Source organism: Canis lupus, chromosome 1 (assembly GCF_003254725.2).
Source record: "Canis lupus dingo isolate Sandy chromosome 1, ASM325472v2, whole genome shotgun sequence".
Classification (NCBI taxonomy): Eukaryota; Metazoa; Chordata; class Mammalia; order Carnivora; family Canidae; genus Canis; species Canis lupus.
Window position 1 is genome coordinate 102,994,889 of NC_064243.1, and position 16,676 is coordinate 103,011,564.

Here is a 16,676-nt window from a genome sequence, read left to right on the forward strand (position 1 = left end):
GGGGACAGGTGGGACAGTGTGGATGGTGGGGACAGGTGGGGATGGTTGGGAGTGTGGGGACGGTGATGACGGTGGGGATGGTGGGGACAAGTAGGATGGTGGGGACAGGTGGGACAGTGGGGATGGTGGTGACGGTGCAAGTGTGGGGAGTATGGGGACGGTGGGGATGGTGGGGACAGGTGGGACAGTGAGGATGGTGGGGACAGGAGGGACAGTGGGGATGATGGGGATGGTGGGGACAGGTGGGACGGTGGGCACGGTGGGGACAGGTGGGATGGTGGGGACGGTGGGGATGGTGGGGAGTGTGGGGAGTGTGGGGATGGGGGGACGGTAGAGACACCAGGACTTTGACTGTGGAGCAGTCTAGCATGGATGGAGCCCACAGGAGGTGCAGGCTGACCTGAGACATGAGGGCAGGACCCACAGGGCTTTGAGCTCCGAGAATCCAGGACAACTGTGTTCTCTGGTCCTGGCCAGTGGCTCCCAGGAGAGGGGAGTGAGGGGTCAGTTCAAGGGGATGAGAGTCTGTGTCCACGGTCTCTGTGGGACTTGAGCAGCTGGAAGCTCTTCAGGGATTTGCAGGTGTTTGCGGGAGCTGTTGGGGGGCTCTCCTCTGTGGACCTCAGAGTCTGGGTCCCTCCCAGAAGAAACAGGATTCCCGTGCAGGGCTGCCCTGGGGTGAGAGGAACAGGAAGCAGGTGCAGAGGACTCACCCTCCTGGGTGGGGATCACATGGCCCAGGCAGAGCACTGCAGGAGAAGCCCCAGTGAGAAACAAGCTGCCCAGCTCCTTCCAGGGGGTCAGTGTGCTGAGGGCCTGCAAACCTCCCCTCAGCCACGTGAACTCCCTGACACAGTTCCTCCCCTGTAGCCAGTTCAGGACCATTCCCAGGTGACTCCAAGCAGTCACCGTCCCCCCTCATGGCCTTGTTAATGTCTGACCCACCCCATCCCAACCTCTGGGACACACGTCAGAGGCTCTGGTCCCTGTAACTGTTGGCTTAGGCCCCAGGCACAGAGCCTCACGACCTGCAAGGAGAGTCCTCCCATGGGACCCGCAGGTCCTCAGAGGGGCTACCTGAGAGAAGCCTGGTCCCCACTGGAGTCTCCCCCCACCGTTCCCCACCTTCCTTCCTCACCAAGACCCAGCACACAGGTGGGATTGAGGGACATGGCCGGCCTGTCCAGGTCTGTTCTGTCCTCGTTCTAGGGTGGCAGGACAGGCCCTGTGGGTCAGGCAGTGAGCAGGAAAGGAGAGTGGAGGGTCCTATCTGTGGTCTCACAGGAAGGAAGTGGGCAGGGGCTCAGGCTCAACTGTACCCTCCTCCATTGGATCATAGAGAAGCCTTGGTTTCTGAAAGGCATTTCTAGTGAGGTATTACATAACCAGGTGGAACCCGTGCCCACATGGAACCCACCTAGTATTAAGGGGTGATTATAGAGACAGAGAAATGATAGGTAGATAGAGAAGAGATAGACAGATGATGATAAAGTCATGGATGGTACATACGTACGTACATGTATATGGATACAAACATAAGGATGATGGGTAGCAGGTAACAAATAGGCAAATGCACAGAGGGAGATGATGGGACGGTGGAGAATGACAGATGCATCCACGGGGGATGAGCAGATGCATAAACGGATACCTAGGGACACATGATGGTAGATATGCACACACGTATGACAGATACGACACAGATATCTCATTACAGAGATGGTGTGGGACACAGAAGGTGGAAGTTTCCGGCTCTGCTTCTGGTCCCAACAGGCTGACTATTCTCAAACTATACATTTCCCAAATGCAAAAGGGGATCTGAAATTCTCCGATGACTTCATGTCATTCTGGGGGGCAGAGGGTGCACAGAGAAGCAGGTGGCACATCAGAAGAACACTCAGGCCAGGTCTTCCTCATGCCCTCCAGTCTGTTGGCTCCTGCTCAGGTACGATGCTCTCGCCTCTGCACCCCTCTGCATCCTGTGCCTCTGGGCTGTGCTCTGCACACTCACCCCTGCCTCCCACCTGGTCAGGTTAGGCTCTGGTTAGGGGGCACTGACGGGGCTGCAGGACAGCAAGAAGATGCAGGACAGGAGGACTTTCCTGCTGTCAAACATCCCATTCTAGGCGGCCTGGTGCCTCAGTCAGTAGAACATGTGACTCCTGATCTCAGGGTTATAATTCAGGCCCCACATTAGGCGTGGATATTACTTAAAAATAAGATATTTAAAAAACATGACACAGACTCATAGCATCATCATCAGGGATGGAGCTCTGGAGCACCTCCCTTAGTCACAGTGCTGTGTTCTGTGCCATGAGAGGGTGCTGTGGAAGCTGACGTGTGCAAGCATGCCTCTGCTGGGTTTAAGTGACAAAGCAGTTGGAGGAGGGCCTCTAGATTATTACCCATGCTGGAAAGAAAAATAGATATATATGCGGAAAACTGTGGAGCACTTTGTAACAATAGCACAGAGGCTGCTTTATTCCATCAAGGGTGTTCGTTAGGAAATTCCAACCTGGAGAAATTACAGAGTACTGCGTGTCAGTGTACGTACCATGGGTGTGTTAGGGGATGTGTGTGTGCACTTGTGTGCTTGCATATGTGTGTGCACATGTGTGTGTGTGTTTGTGTGTGGCAGAGCAGGATGCAATGCAGTTCAGCAGAAAAAAATAAAATGTCATTGTCCCTCAGTGATTTGGTCTCTCAGGAGCTGCCCTCACTAAAGCAGGGAACACACACACACACACACACACACACACTTACACTCACACACAGTCCCTCCCAATCATTGCAAATACTCCCATATCATATCTTTTGCCCACCTCCATGCTTGTTCCCAGGATGGTGTCCCAGGAGATGCTCTGCATCCTCCTGCTGGTCTCTGGATTTGAGCTGACTGGGATCTGTGGGGTTTGCTGGAGGCCCAGCTGATGTCTATGCTCAGGGGTCACAGGGTCCAGCCTTTCTCTGCTCCCTACGGACCTGGGGACCCTTCTGGTCATCTCAATGTCCCTTTTATCCCAGGGGTTCAGTGGATGTGTGTGGACACCTGCTTCTGCCCCATGTGGCCCACAGGGGATCTCTCCTCTCACTATGAGGGGCTCACCAGGGCCTCCTGGAGTTCACCCCCCTACGCACATCTCAGGGGAATTGGAGGCAGTCCCAGGGCAAGACACATCCTCCCTCCCTGCCTGGGACCCTGACCCACCAGGAATGCTAAATGTGGCTCGCCCTCCAGGCCACGGAGCATGAGGGACATCCATCCTGTGGGACTGTCCCTACCCCAATGTCCCTGAGTCTTGACCCACATGTCGTGGCTGGAGGGTCAAGAAGGAAAGACTAGTCCACAGCTTCTAGCAGAAAGGTTCTCTCCTCCTCTTCCTACCAAGCCCCCAAGATGGAAGAGCCTTGAGCTTCATTTTGCTTTTATTTTCCAGTTTCCCCTAAACTGTGTCTGCTCCCCGCTGTGGTCTCACTGCCTGGACTCATGGAACTCCTTTCCACCAGAGCAGATGCCTGACATGGTCAGCCGTTCTTCCTCTGGCAGGAGTAGACTACTCAGGAGTCCTCTGTCTCCCAACACCAGGCTCTCTACCCTTACCTTGCTAAGAATCTGCCTCAGTGCCCGTCTGCCAGAGTCAGGAGTCTCTCATGTTCTGTCACCCTCTCTGATATTTCCCATTTGTTTTCCTTCCTTTCCCCAATAATCCCTTTCACTATTTTTTATATTCCACATATGAATGAAACCATATGATGTTTGTCCTTCTTCAATTGACTTACTTCACTCAGCATAATACCCTCTGGTTCTATCCACCTCAAAGCAAATTGTGGGTATTCATCATTTCTAATCACTGAGTAATACTCCATTGTATATATAGACCACCACATCTTCTTTACCCATTCATCTTTTGATGAACATCAAGGTTCCTTTCACAGTTTGGCTATTGTGGACATTGCTGCTATAAACATTGGGGTGCAAGTTATCCGGCGTTTCACTGCATCTGTATCTTTGGGGTAAATCTCCAGTAGTGCAATTGCTGGGTCATAGGGTAGCTCTATTTTTAACTCTGAGGAACCTCCATACAGTTTTCCAGAGTGGTTGTACCAGTTCACATTCCCACCAACAGTGCAAGAGGGTTCCCCTTTTTCCACATCCCCTCCAACATTTGTTGTTTCCTGTCTTGTTAATTTTCACCATTTTAATTGTGGTTTTGATTTGTATTTCCCTGATGGTAATTGATGCGGAACATTTTCTCATATGCTTGTTGGCCATGTCTATGTCTTCCTCTGTGAGATTTCTGTTCATGTCTTTTGCCCATTTCATGATTGGATTGTTTGTTTCTTTGCTGTTGAGTTTCATAAATTCTCTATAGATCTTGGATACTAACCCTTTATCTGTTATGTCATTTGCAAATATCTTCTCCCATTCCGTAGTTTGTCTTTTAGGTTTGTTGACTGTTTCTTTTGCTGTGCAGAATCTTTTTAACTTGAAGAAGTCCCAAGAGTTCATTTTTGGTTTTGTTTCCCTTGCCTTCATGGATTTATCTTGCAAGAAATTGCTGTGGCCAAGTTCAACAAGGGTGTTGCCTGTGTTCTCCTCTAGCATTTAGGGGGACACTTGATGGGATGAACATAGGGTGTTATACTATATGTTGGCAAATCAAACTCCAATAAAAAGGTATACAGAAAAATTAAAAGGAATCTGGCTCAGGTCAGAGTTGAACAAGCCAGATTTTAAGGGAGAAACAACCATTCTGACGGTGATGGTTATTTTTAGGGGTCAACCCAACTGGGCTAAGGCATGTCCAGAGAGCTGGGAAAATATAACTCGTGGGTCAGTCTGTAGGTTTCTGAAAGATGAGCATTTGATTCAGTCCCTGAGTGAAGAGATCCACCCTCCCCATTTGGGTGGGTATCCTCCATCCCCTGAGGGCCCAGATAGAACAGAAAGGGGAAGGAGGGCATGAAAGACACAAAAATATAAAGATAAGCTCAGAATACTGGAAAATATTTCATAAACTGAAATTTTAAAAAGGATATTGTCATTAACATTTTTTAATTTTTTCACTTTTCCTGAAATATGTAATATTATGAGCGCTATTTACAGTGGTAGAATGCTATTAGCACAGGAATTTGTTTAAACAACCATTAGGCCAAATTCTCTTTAATTCTCAAAAACACAGTGTTAACAATGGCTTAGGAAGTTATTTTCAAAATAACACCCCTATTTTAAAAATACACTTTAACTTACTATGACACCTGATAATGTGTCATCTATTTAAATTACAAGTACCATTATTGAACAACAGATAACAATAAATTGGCACTTTAAAATTTCACTGTTATGTCAATAATACTTTTTATAAGTTAATACCTTTGACATAGGTTTTAGTTGTTTGCAATCTGTTACTTTCTTTGTTTTATTATGATATACTAGTTTATTAAAAATATATGTAGGGGATCCTTGGGTGGCTCAGTGGTTAAGCGCTGCCTGCAGCCCAGGGCGTGATCCTGGAGTCCCGGGATCAAGTCCCACATCGGGCTCCCTGCATGGAGCCTGCTTCTCCCTCTGCCTGTGTCTCTGCCTCTCTCTGTGTGTGTCTCTCATGAATAAATAAATAAAATCTTTTAAAAAATTAAAAAAATAAAAATAAAAATATATGTAACCTATCAATTCTTGTGCCATTTAGTTTTTGTTATATTTCATAGTATATTAAGGATTGACTCAGTTGACTTAGTCTTTGTTTATAGTACAGTTATTTAATTAGTCATACAAAAAGAAGCTCAATTTGAAGATCAATAGCTTAATTTTGAATCACCTTGCGAGAATCAAAGCAGACTCAGGTCCCAACCAAGAATCCAAAACTTGACTGTTCAGAGAAGATATCCTCTATTCTTCGGAGTCAATTAACATGACTACAACTCTAGAAATATATCAAAGTAATATCACAAAACCTTTAAAAGGTATGAAAATAGCTATAGTCATGATACTTGAAAGACATGCAGAGAACTAATGAAAATTGATTAACTCACAGAATTGGTACAATGGAATATTACTCAGCCATTAGAAACGACAAATACCCACCATTTGCTTCAACGTGGATGGAACTGGAGGGTATTATGCTGAGTGAAGTAAGTCAATCGTAGAACAAACATTACATGGTCTCATTCATTTGGGGAATATAAAAATTAGTGAAAGGGAATAAAGGGAAAGGAGAGAAAATGAATGGGAAATATCAGTGAGGGTGACAAAACATGAGAGACACCTAACTCTGGGAAATGAACAAGGGGTAGTGGAAGGAAAGGTGGGCGGGGGGTTGGGGTGACTGGGTGATGGGCACTGAGGGGGGCACTTGGCGAGATGAGCACTGGGTGTTATGCTATATGTTGGCAAATTGAACTCCAATAATTTTTTTTTTTAAAAAAAGGAAGCAAATCTGGCATTAGGCATATAAACTGTGAGCTAATTTAAAGGAAAATTACAGTTACTATTTTATGGTCATATAAATATAAAGGGCTACTTACACATCATTCAAATTGAGGCTTATAAACAAAAGCCAATTTTGTAAATTGCTGTAAAATGTATATTTTACCTAAAAGGTAGATATAACTCTGCATTTCCCAAGTCTTCAGAATGAATAATAATTCCAAAAAGTTCAAAATTTGAATTTCTTCAAAATGAGGGTTGATACTATGGGCTATTAAAATACATATAAGTCCTATGAATAAAATGCCACATAAAGCTTTGTAACTGAGGGGATCCCTGGATAGCTCACCTGCCTTAGCACCTGCCTTTGGCCCGGGGCGTGATCCTGGAATCCCAGGATCAAGTCCCACATCAGGCTTTCTGCATGGAGCCTGTTTCTCCCCCTGCCTGTGTCTCTGCCTCTCTCTCTGTGTGTCTCTCATGAATAAATAAATAAAATCTTAAAAAAAAAGAAATAAAAGAAAATCTTTAAAAAATTTTTTAAAAGCTTTGTAACTGGTAATGTAACAGATGGCCTACTGTAGGTACCCATTCTGTAATTTTTTTAATTTAAATTCAATTTGCCAACATATAATATAACACCCAGTGCTCATCCCATCAAGTGCCCTTCTTAGTGCTCATCACCCAGTTGCCCCATCCCCCCACCCACCTCCCCTGTCATTAACATTTTAAATATTCAAGGTAAACAGCTAAAGAAAGCAGTATGTGTTTTCTAAGCAGGAAAATTGTACAGATAAGCATTTCTGAGGACAAAAAAATGAGAAATATTTCTCTGTGTTTAGTTTCAAATGTAGGGAGAGAAGAAACTGTACATCCACATCATGTTTTTTTGTAAAGTTTCCAAAGACACATTCTATTTCTCTAAGAATATGTCTTTCTATCTAAAAGAAAATGCACTTACCAAATGTGATTTCTTGCCAGGACAATAGCTCCTATGATCACAGTCTGTAAAGGTGCGCAATGAGAGCATCTCATCCCTGAGACAAAGGTTTGGTACAGCCACCTCCTTGCTAGGAAGTGATTATCACTTCATCTGTAAATACAGTTATAGTGTCTCCATGGGAGTTCGACATGATCTCAGAAAAATATTTGCGAAATGTTCAAATTACTGAAAGCTGTTAGTGGCTATTGATAGTGATGGATTGAGAGAGAGAAAGGGAAAAGAGAGAGGGATGGTCAAACAGACCCCACAGGTGGAGCAAGTTACATGAAGAAGTGGCCCAAATTTACACAGTCACCACACCTGCCACCCTACCTCTTTCTCACAGTCTTCCCTGATGGCCTCATGGGGTGCTCCATATGATCAGTTTATAGAGGAAGGGAAATCTTGGACATGTTAAATGATGGTCTTGTAGATATGCAGGCAGCCTCTGAAAGCACACACTGCAACACTGTAGCCCCTCCCTGGGACATCCCTGAAGGACGTTGTGAAGGGAAATCCTCACAGTGGGCAGTGCACATAGTTGTTCACTGTGCTTGGAAGGAGAAATGACCAGACATGAGATCATACTGGTGTTCATGGGCTGTGGCCAATGGTTTGGCTGGATGGTCAGGGACTTGGAAAAAACATGATTAGGAAATTGGTGACAAGGAGCCTGGGGAAGAAGTATATGGCTAGACCTCTCTGAATGGGCAAAAAACATGAAGATGTTTGTGAATGCTCACAAAAGGATGACCTGAACAAAGGAGAATTTTGATAATCAAGTGGATAAGAGGCCCAGTTCTGTGGATTCCAATCACTCCTGTCATTGGGTGCATGAACGGCAGGAATGGAGGTTGTGCATGGGTCAGGAAGATAGACTTCCACTCAACAAGACTGACTTGGTTATGGTCACTGTCTAGTGCCCAATCTGCCAGCAGCCGAGACCAACACTGATAGGGCATCATTCTCCAGTGGGATCAGCCAGCCACCTGGTGGCAGGATGATTACATTGAACTTCTTCCATATAGAAGGGGCAGCATTTTGTCCTTATTTGAGCAGACACTTACTCTGGATACAAATTTGCCTTCCATGCACATAATGCTTCTGCCAAAACTACCATGGGTGCACTTACAGAATGCTATGACTACTATCATGGTGTTCCACACAACATTCCATCTGACCAAAGAACTCAATGCACAGGCAAAGAGGTGTGGCAGTAGGCTCACGCTCAAGGAATGCACTGGTCTTCCATGTTCCTCACCATCCTGAAGCACTTGGCTTGATAGAATGGTGGAAAGGCCTTTGAAGATTAAGTTACAGCATTAGCTAGATGTCAATACCTCATAGGACTGGGGCATTATTTTCTAGGCTGTATATGCTCTGAATCAGCATCTAATATATAGTTCTGTTCCTCCAATAGCCAGGACTCAAGACTCCACCAATCGAGGGCTGGAAAAGGGGATGGCTCACCACTCACTAATATTCCTAGTGACATACTAGCAAAATGTTTTTTCCTGTCCCTGTGACCTTTTGATTTACTGACCTAGAGCTCTTATTTCAAATGCTTCTACTGGGGGACAGAACAATGATTCTATTGACTCCTCCAGGCCACTTCAGGTTCTCCTGCCTGGAAACCACAGGCACAGAAAGGAATTACTGATTACCAAGGAATTCGGTAAGGGGAGGAGACTGGACACGGTATGTTGTGACAGAGGTGAGGAAGGGCATGTCTGCAACAGAGGAGATCCCCTAGGACATCTCTCAGCTCTGGCATGCCCTGTGTTAGGATAAATGAAAAACCACAACAATCCATTCCAGGCAGGACTACTAATGACCCAAACCCCTCAGCAGTGTAGATTTGAATCATCACACCAGGTTAAGAACCACAATCAACTGAAGTGCTTACTGAAGGCAAAGAGAATATGGAATGATGGGTGGGAAAAAGGTAGTTATAAATACCAGCTGTGACCATGTGACCAGTTAGAGACATGAAGGCTGTAATCATCATTAGTATTTCCTCTTTATTTTGTTAACAATGTGTTGCTAATCACTATCTATCTATCTATCTATCTATCTATCTATCTATCTATCTATATCTTTGTTTTCTTCCCTCTCCTGTCTTATCATCTAAGATAGATGTGTCAGTTTATATTATTGAGTTTGTTCAAGTATTAAACAAATTACTTGAAAAGTTAAATATTGTTAACTTTATACCATAGTAATGAGTTATGAGATACCAAGAAAAAGAGTGAACATCACCTAAGGACTTTGCCTCCTCTTGTGAGGAAAGGGTTGGTGTATTTCCAGTTATACAGGATGATTGTATCATGTCAGTTGGAAGTATGACCTCATCATCATATTTATCTGAAGATTAAATATTGTTTAAGAAGCATATGGATGGTAGGCTGACAAAGGTGGACTTATGATGGTTAATTTTATGTGTCAATTTGGCTGGGCCCACGGTCAGATGTGTCATAAAACATTGCTCTGTATGTTTCTGTGAGAGTGTTTTGGATGGGATTAACATTTATTTATTTATTGAACTTTGAGTAAAGCAGATTGTTCTCCATAATGTGAGTGGGTCTCATCCAATCAATTGAAGGCCTGAATAGAACAAAAACTGATCTCCTCTGAGCAACAAGGAATTCTACCAGCAGATGGCCTTTGGACTTGAATTGCAGCATCAGCACCCCTGAGTCTCCAGCTTGCCAGCACAGCCTTCAAATTGTGGACTTGCCAGCTTCCATAATTGCATGAGTCAATTCTTTACAAGAAGTCTCTTGATAGATAGATGATAGATAGATAGATAGATAGATGATAGATAGATAGATATAGAGATATAGAGATAAAGATACAGATAGAGATCGAGATAGAGATTCACACATCTTGTTTGGTTCTGTTTCTGGAACAAACCCTGACTGATACAATGGGCACAGGTTTTCCTTGTGGGATGATGAATATACCCTGGAATTAGTTAGAGGTGATGGTTGCACAAGACTGCGAATGTGCCAGATGCCATTGAATTGTATACTTATAAATTAGTGAATGGTCAATTTTTACATTATCTGAACTTTACTACAATGGGTTGGGGGGAAGCAATGAATGATGTAATATTTGTTTGTAAAGCAGGCGGCATAGCCCTGACATTTTATGGGTGCATTTGTAATCGCACTTAGACTGTACACTTGTATCCAGAAAGGACCACATTATGACCAAACCAAGTCTAGGGTGCTTTGATGTTTGCTGTCTCTCTACCTGCCACAGAGTACAGTAGAAAAGAAATTGTTTCCCTGGATGACAGCGTTCTGTGGTCAATCTCATCCTCATCTACATGTTGAGTTTCTCTGCCTACTGCAAAACTATCTCCTTTGGGAGTCCCCAACACCCCCGGACCTGTGTATAGACATCCTGCTTATTTCATCCCAGGACCCAACCCCCATCAGGTGGGCTCCGTGGTTGCTGTCCATGGTGCCGATCGGGACTTGGCTTTTGATCCATTTCAGTAACATGGCCAGAGTCTTTGAGGGCAAAAAGTTACCATAGTCTGACATCTGGTTTGGCAAATTTGCCTCATCAAGCCCTCGCCCTCACCTTTGGTCCTCCTATATAGTCCCCATGCAGGAGTCAAATAGAAAATATTCCATCAGAGGGATCCCTGGGTGGCGCAGCGGTTTGGCGCCTGCCTTTGGCCCAGGGCGCGATCCTGGAGACCCAGGATCGAATCCCACGTCGGGCTCCCGGTACATGGAGCCTGCTTCTCCCTCTGCCTGTGTCTCTGCGCCTCTCTCTCTCTCTCTCTGTGGCTATCATAAATAAATAAATAAATAAATAAATAAATAAATAAATAAAGAAAATATTCCATCAGAGCTTGAGAGTAAGTTGGAAAAATACAGGGGGACAGCAATGGTTGACATTAATTCAGACTCCCTTCACAATCTGTGCATCCTGAACAGAGATAGAATTTAGAAGCTCAGGATGTTGGCCCCACACAGCATGCTAGACACTGGAACAGCCCGTGGTGTCATATAATGTCAGCTCTCCCTATCTACCTCAGAATGTCTCTTACCAGACCAGGTTCAGGGCATCAGCTATTGGGTATGACCAAAAGATAACAGACGTGGGGGCACATCAAACTGGTTTCAAAACCTAGAGCTGCCTCTTGCTAACTCTGTGTCCTTGGGAATATCATTTCACTTCTTGGAGGTTCACTTTTCTTTCCTGTAACATAGCAATGATAATGGTGACTGTTTGGAAGATTGATGGCCAGAGATTATTATACTCCGCCTTTCACAAAAGGCAAAAAGTTTAGCAATGAGGACAGGATCTGGAGCCAGGCAGCCGTGGATTTGATAGTAGTTCTGTTCCATTAACTATGTGACTTAGGGAAAATCACCCTCATGCCTCTGTGTTGTCATCTATAGAATGAGGATAATACTAGAACCTACTTTGTAGAGTTTTGGTAAGAAACTGAACAGTTTCTATGTGTGATGCATGCAGTAAAATGCCTCACATATAGTTAGCACTCATGCAAAAAAGAGAGCCATTCCTACCATTATTACCATCATCATCATCATCATCATCATCATCACCCTAGAGGTTATATGCCTAGACACAGCCTGATAAACTGCCTGTGTTTGGGAATGATAGCTGCTTTTATAGATTACTGTTAGGATTGCTGAGAGCTGACACAGATGAAGCCATTGGAGCTATGAGTGGAAAGTGACTAGCCTGGGGCCACATGGGCAAAAGTTGGTAGAAGTGGGACACAAAGCCAAACCTGTCAATGCCAGTGAATGGGATTTTGCCACAATCCCACCTGCCCAGATTTACCATCAAGGAGGGAAGGAACTTAGGAATCTCCTTCTCCACCCCAGAGGAAAGACCAAGGCTCATAGTACTTTGGCCAGGAGTTTGCAACGCCTTTTGGCCCTTCGCTCCTTCCTCAGCTTTGCCACTTGTACCAGAAATGTTGCTCCTTTCTTTCACAGAACCTGCAGTAGGCTCCTGAGAACTTTTCCTAGTGGGACTGGGGGTCAGAGGAGGAAGGAATTGTAGACAGTCTTAGTTGCATGAGGTATCAGGAGATAGCTCAGTGGAAGGAGGTGAAACTCATGAGGGAGATCAGAGACAGACCACAGCTGTCCTGGGAGGCTGTGGATCAATTCACTCCCAGTGCGATGGTTCTCCTGGGGCTCCCTCTGCTGGCATGGTCCTCCCTCTCTCTCTCTCTCTCTGTCTCCATATTTCTGGGATTTCTCTTTCTCTTGCCATCTCTCTCTTTCTCGCTGTGTTTGTGTGTGTGTGTGTGTGTGTGTGTGTGTGTGTGTGTCCCTGTCCTCTCTGGGCCTTTCTCCTTTCCCTCTGAATCTAGATGGGGATGCTTCAAAGTCCTTTTGGGTGTTGGAAATCCTTTCTGATGGCAAAACCTGACCCTGGGTCATCCTCCCCTGCCCACATCCCTGAACTGCTGGAGAAATCCCCATAGCCTGTGCATTGGTCACTGCATCCTTATGACCTCTGACTCTCCTGGCCTCTGTTTCCTCATCTGCTCAATGGATGTAATAATAGTACCTACCCCATAGGTTGATGTGGGACTACATGAGATGATATTTGAGAAGTGCTTAGAGCAGGGCCCAGCACATAGCAAAAGCTCAACAGATGTTGTCCTGCAGTTCTGGGGCTCAGATCTGAGCCTGCTTCCTCTTCTTATCCAGCACAGCTGAGCCAACACCTTGTCTGCCCACCCCAGCCTCCTTGGTGCCTGGACCCAGGTCTGTGGGGGGAGCCTCATTAGCACCTACCCACCGCCTACCCCACCCCCACATAAGATGGCCTAGGCTGCAGTCATCCCTCCACCTTCTACATGCTCTTTCAAGAAGCAGCCCCCCTACCCTGGGCTAAACCCACTTCATATGCTCTGGACCTGGACTAGCCAGTACCAGACCACTGGCCGCTACTGGCTATTTCCTCCTCAATCAATTAGAATTAAGTAAAATTAAAAAAAAAAAAGAATTAAGTAAAATTTAGGGGCACCTGGGTGGCTCAGTTGGTTAAGCATCTGCCTTCAGCTCAGGTCATGATCCTGGGGTCCTGTGGGGAGCCTGCTTCTCCTTCTCCCTCTGTTCCTGCTTGTTCTCTCTCTCTCTCTCATAAGTAAATAAAATCTTTTAAAAAATTAATGTTAAGTAAAATTTAAATCTCAGTTCTTCAGTTCTGCTAGCCACATTTTAAGGGCTCAGCAGCCACATGTACAATGCAGATAATAGGACATTCTCATCATTCCAGAAAGTTCTGTTAGACAGATCCCTGTCTTCCTTGCTCTGGGAGGTCTCTCCCTTATAGAACATAGCTTCTCCTGTATCTCCTATCACTCCTTCTCTGTCAAGGTCAGCCTGCCTGAATTCAAATCCCACCTGCACACCTTAATAGCTGCTTAGCTAAGTTATCTAAAAATTAAAATTAATTTTGAAATTAATTTTGAAAAGACCCTTCTCTGTTTCCTAATTAGGAAGCCCTCAGTTTCATAATTTGTTTTTTTAAAGATTTTATTTATTTATTCACGAGAGACACAGAGAGAGGCAGAGACAGGGGAAGCAGGCTCCATGCAAGGAGCCCGATATGGGACTTGATCCCGGGACCCCAGGATCATGCCCTGAGCTGAAGGCAGATGCCCAACCACTGAACCACCCAGGCATCCCACCATCAGGAGACATTTGGAAACATTGTTAGTTGTCCACACTGGGGAGGGCAGTTGCTACTTGCATCCAGTGGGTAAAGGTCAGTGATGTGCTGAACATCCTACATGCACAGGACAGCCCATCCATGACAAAGAATGCTCTGGCCCCAAATGGCAATGGCACAGAGGTGGAAAATGCCAGTCTATATGTTTGCAAGGACTCAGCCTGTTTCAGAGGTGTACACCCCAAACTAATTTCAAGGGATACCGGAAATGGAGATTGGATTGGAGGAGGTCATCAAAACCTTACTAGTCAAGGTTTATTTCTCTCTCTCTCTTTACAAACAGGATGTACTCATGCATTGTGTAACTAAAACTTACGTTTTAAAAAACCCAACAAAATAGTACCAAATGTATCCAAACCAACCAAAGAAACAAAACTCTTTTCTCTGACCTTTCCAGATACCTTATCTTTCCTTCCTTCCTTTCACTGCTGGATTCCTCCTGGGGTCTGCATCTCCTCTCTCCCACCCCACCCCCACTACCACCACAATCTGGCTTCCGCTGCCAGCCCCCTTGTAGCTTAACCAGGACACAGCTGTCTCTGGGTTGTTACTGAATCCAGTGAATCTTGTTATCATAGTTGGCCTGCTTTGGGACTGCAGGGAAGGATTGTGTGACTTTCCTGAGTATCTGGAGCCCATCTCTCTCCCTCTCTTTCTTTGGTTACTGCCAGAACTTTGTCCACTTTCCTTTCCTCTCTGTCCCACCAGTGTCACTCTTCTCAGATGCTTTGTCTCAGATCTCTGCTCTTCCTGTGCTTCAATCTAGAACTGGTTACACAATCAGTGGGGTGTATTGCAAGTGAAAATGTAGGGTCCTTAGTTGAAAATTACTAATAATTTCAAGATGGGGGATCCCTGGGTGGCGCAGCGGTTTGGCGCCTGCCTTTGGCCCAGGGCACGATCCTGGAGACCCGGGATCGAATCCCACATCAGGCTCCCGGTGCATGGAGCCTGCTTCTCCCTCTGCCTGTGTCTCTGCCTCTCTCTCTCTCTGTAACTATCATAAATAAATAAAAATTAAAAAAAAATTTTCAAGATGGTCACAGTAAATCATTAAACCAAGTGCAGAGCCCTTCTAAGCATGAGGCCACAAGGAACTGTAGACCACTTGCCCACAAAGCCAGCCATGCTTCCAATTCTCCTGGGTATAATCCCCAGTCTGTCTCACTGGCCTGCTCCTCCCACCCCATGTACTTCACCTTTATGGCAGCGCCACCATTGCCCAACACCTGTCCTCTGAGGGTTGTTGGGGTAGACAGAATGTACCTCTAAAGATCTCCAGGCATGAATGCCTTAAACATATAAATATGTTGATCACATAGCAGAGGGACTTTGCAGATATGATTAAACTATCTTACAGACCTTAAAATAGATTACCCTGGTGTGATGGTGAATCGTTTTTCATAAAGATTTTATTTATTTATTCATGAGAGACACGGAGAGGCAGAGACATAGGTAGAGGGAGATGCAAAGGGAGCCTGATGCGGGACTCAATCCCAGGATCCTGGGATCACAACCTGAGCCAGAGGCAGATGCTCAACCACTGAGCCACCCAGGTGCTCCTGATGATGGATCTTATATGTCCACTTGGCCAGGCTACAGTGCCTGGTTTTCACTCAAACACTAACCGAGGTGTTGCTGTGGAAGCATTCTGTAGATGTGGTTGATACCTAAAATTAGTTGACTCTAAATAAAGGTCATTCTTGAGAGCATGGGTGGGCCTCATACCATCAGTTGGGTAAAACAACGGTTCCTCTGAGAAAGAAGAAATTCTGCTTTAAGACTGTGAAATAAGTCCATTGGAAAAGGACAAACATTATATGGTCTCATTCATTTGGGGAATATAAAAATTAGTGAAAGGGAATAAAGGGAAAAGAGAGAAAATGAGTGAAAATATCAGTGAGGGTGACAAAACATGAGAGACACCTAACTCTGGGAAATGAACAAGGGTAGTAGAAGGGGAAGTGGGCAGGGGGTTGGGGTGACTGTGTGATGGGCACTGAGGGGGGCACTTGGCAGGATGAGCACTGGGTGTTATGCTATATGTTGGCAAATTGAACTCCAATAAAAAAATTTAAAAAAAGACTGCAGCATCTGGGGCACCTGGGTGGCTCAGTTGGTTGGGCACCTGCCTTTCGTTCAGGTCATGATCCCAGGGCCCTGGGATAGAGGCCCCTATTGTCATTGGGCTCCACACTCAGCAAGAAGCCTGCTTCTCTTCTCTCCCTCTGCCCCTCCATCTGCTTATGCTCGCTCTCTGTGTGTGTTAAAAAAAATAAATAAAATATTTAATAATAAAAAGACTGCAGCATCTGCTCCTGCCTGACAATTTCCACTCTGCCCTATGGATTTGTGGCTTGCCAGCCCCTACAAGCACAAAATCCAATTCCTTGTGATAAATCATATATCTATATGATTACCTGGTAATCAATAAAAAATAATATTTTATAGACCTTAACTATATAAATATCTAAATTATATATCTTAATAATACATATATCTTAATATGTGTGTATGTATATACAGTGG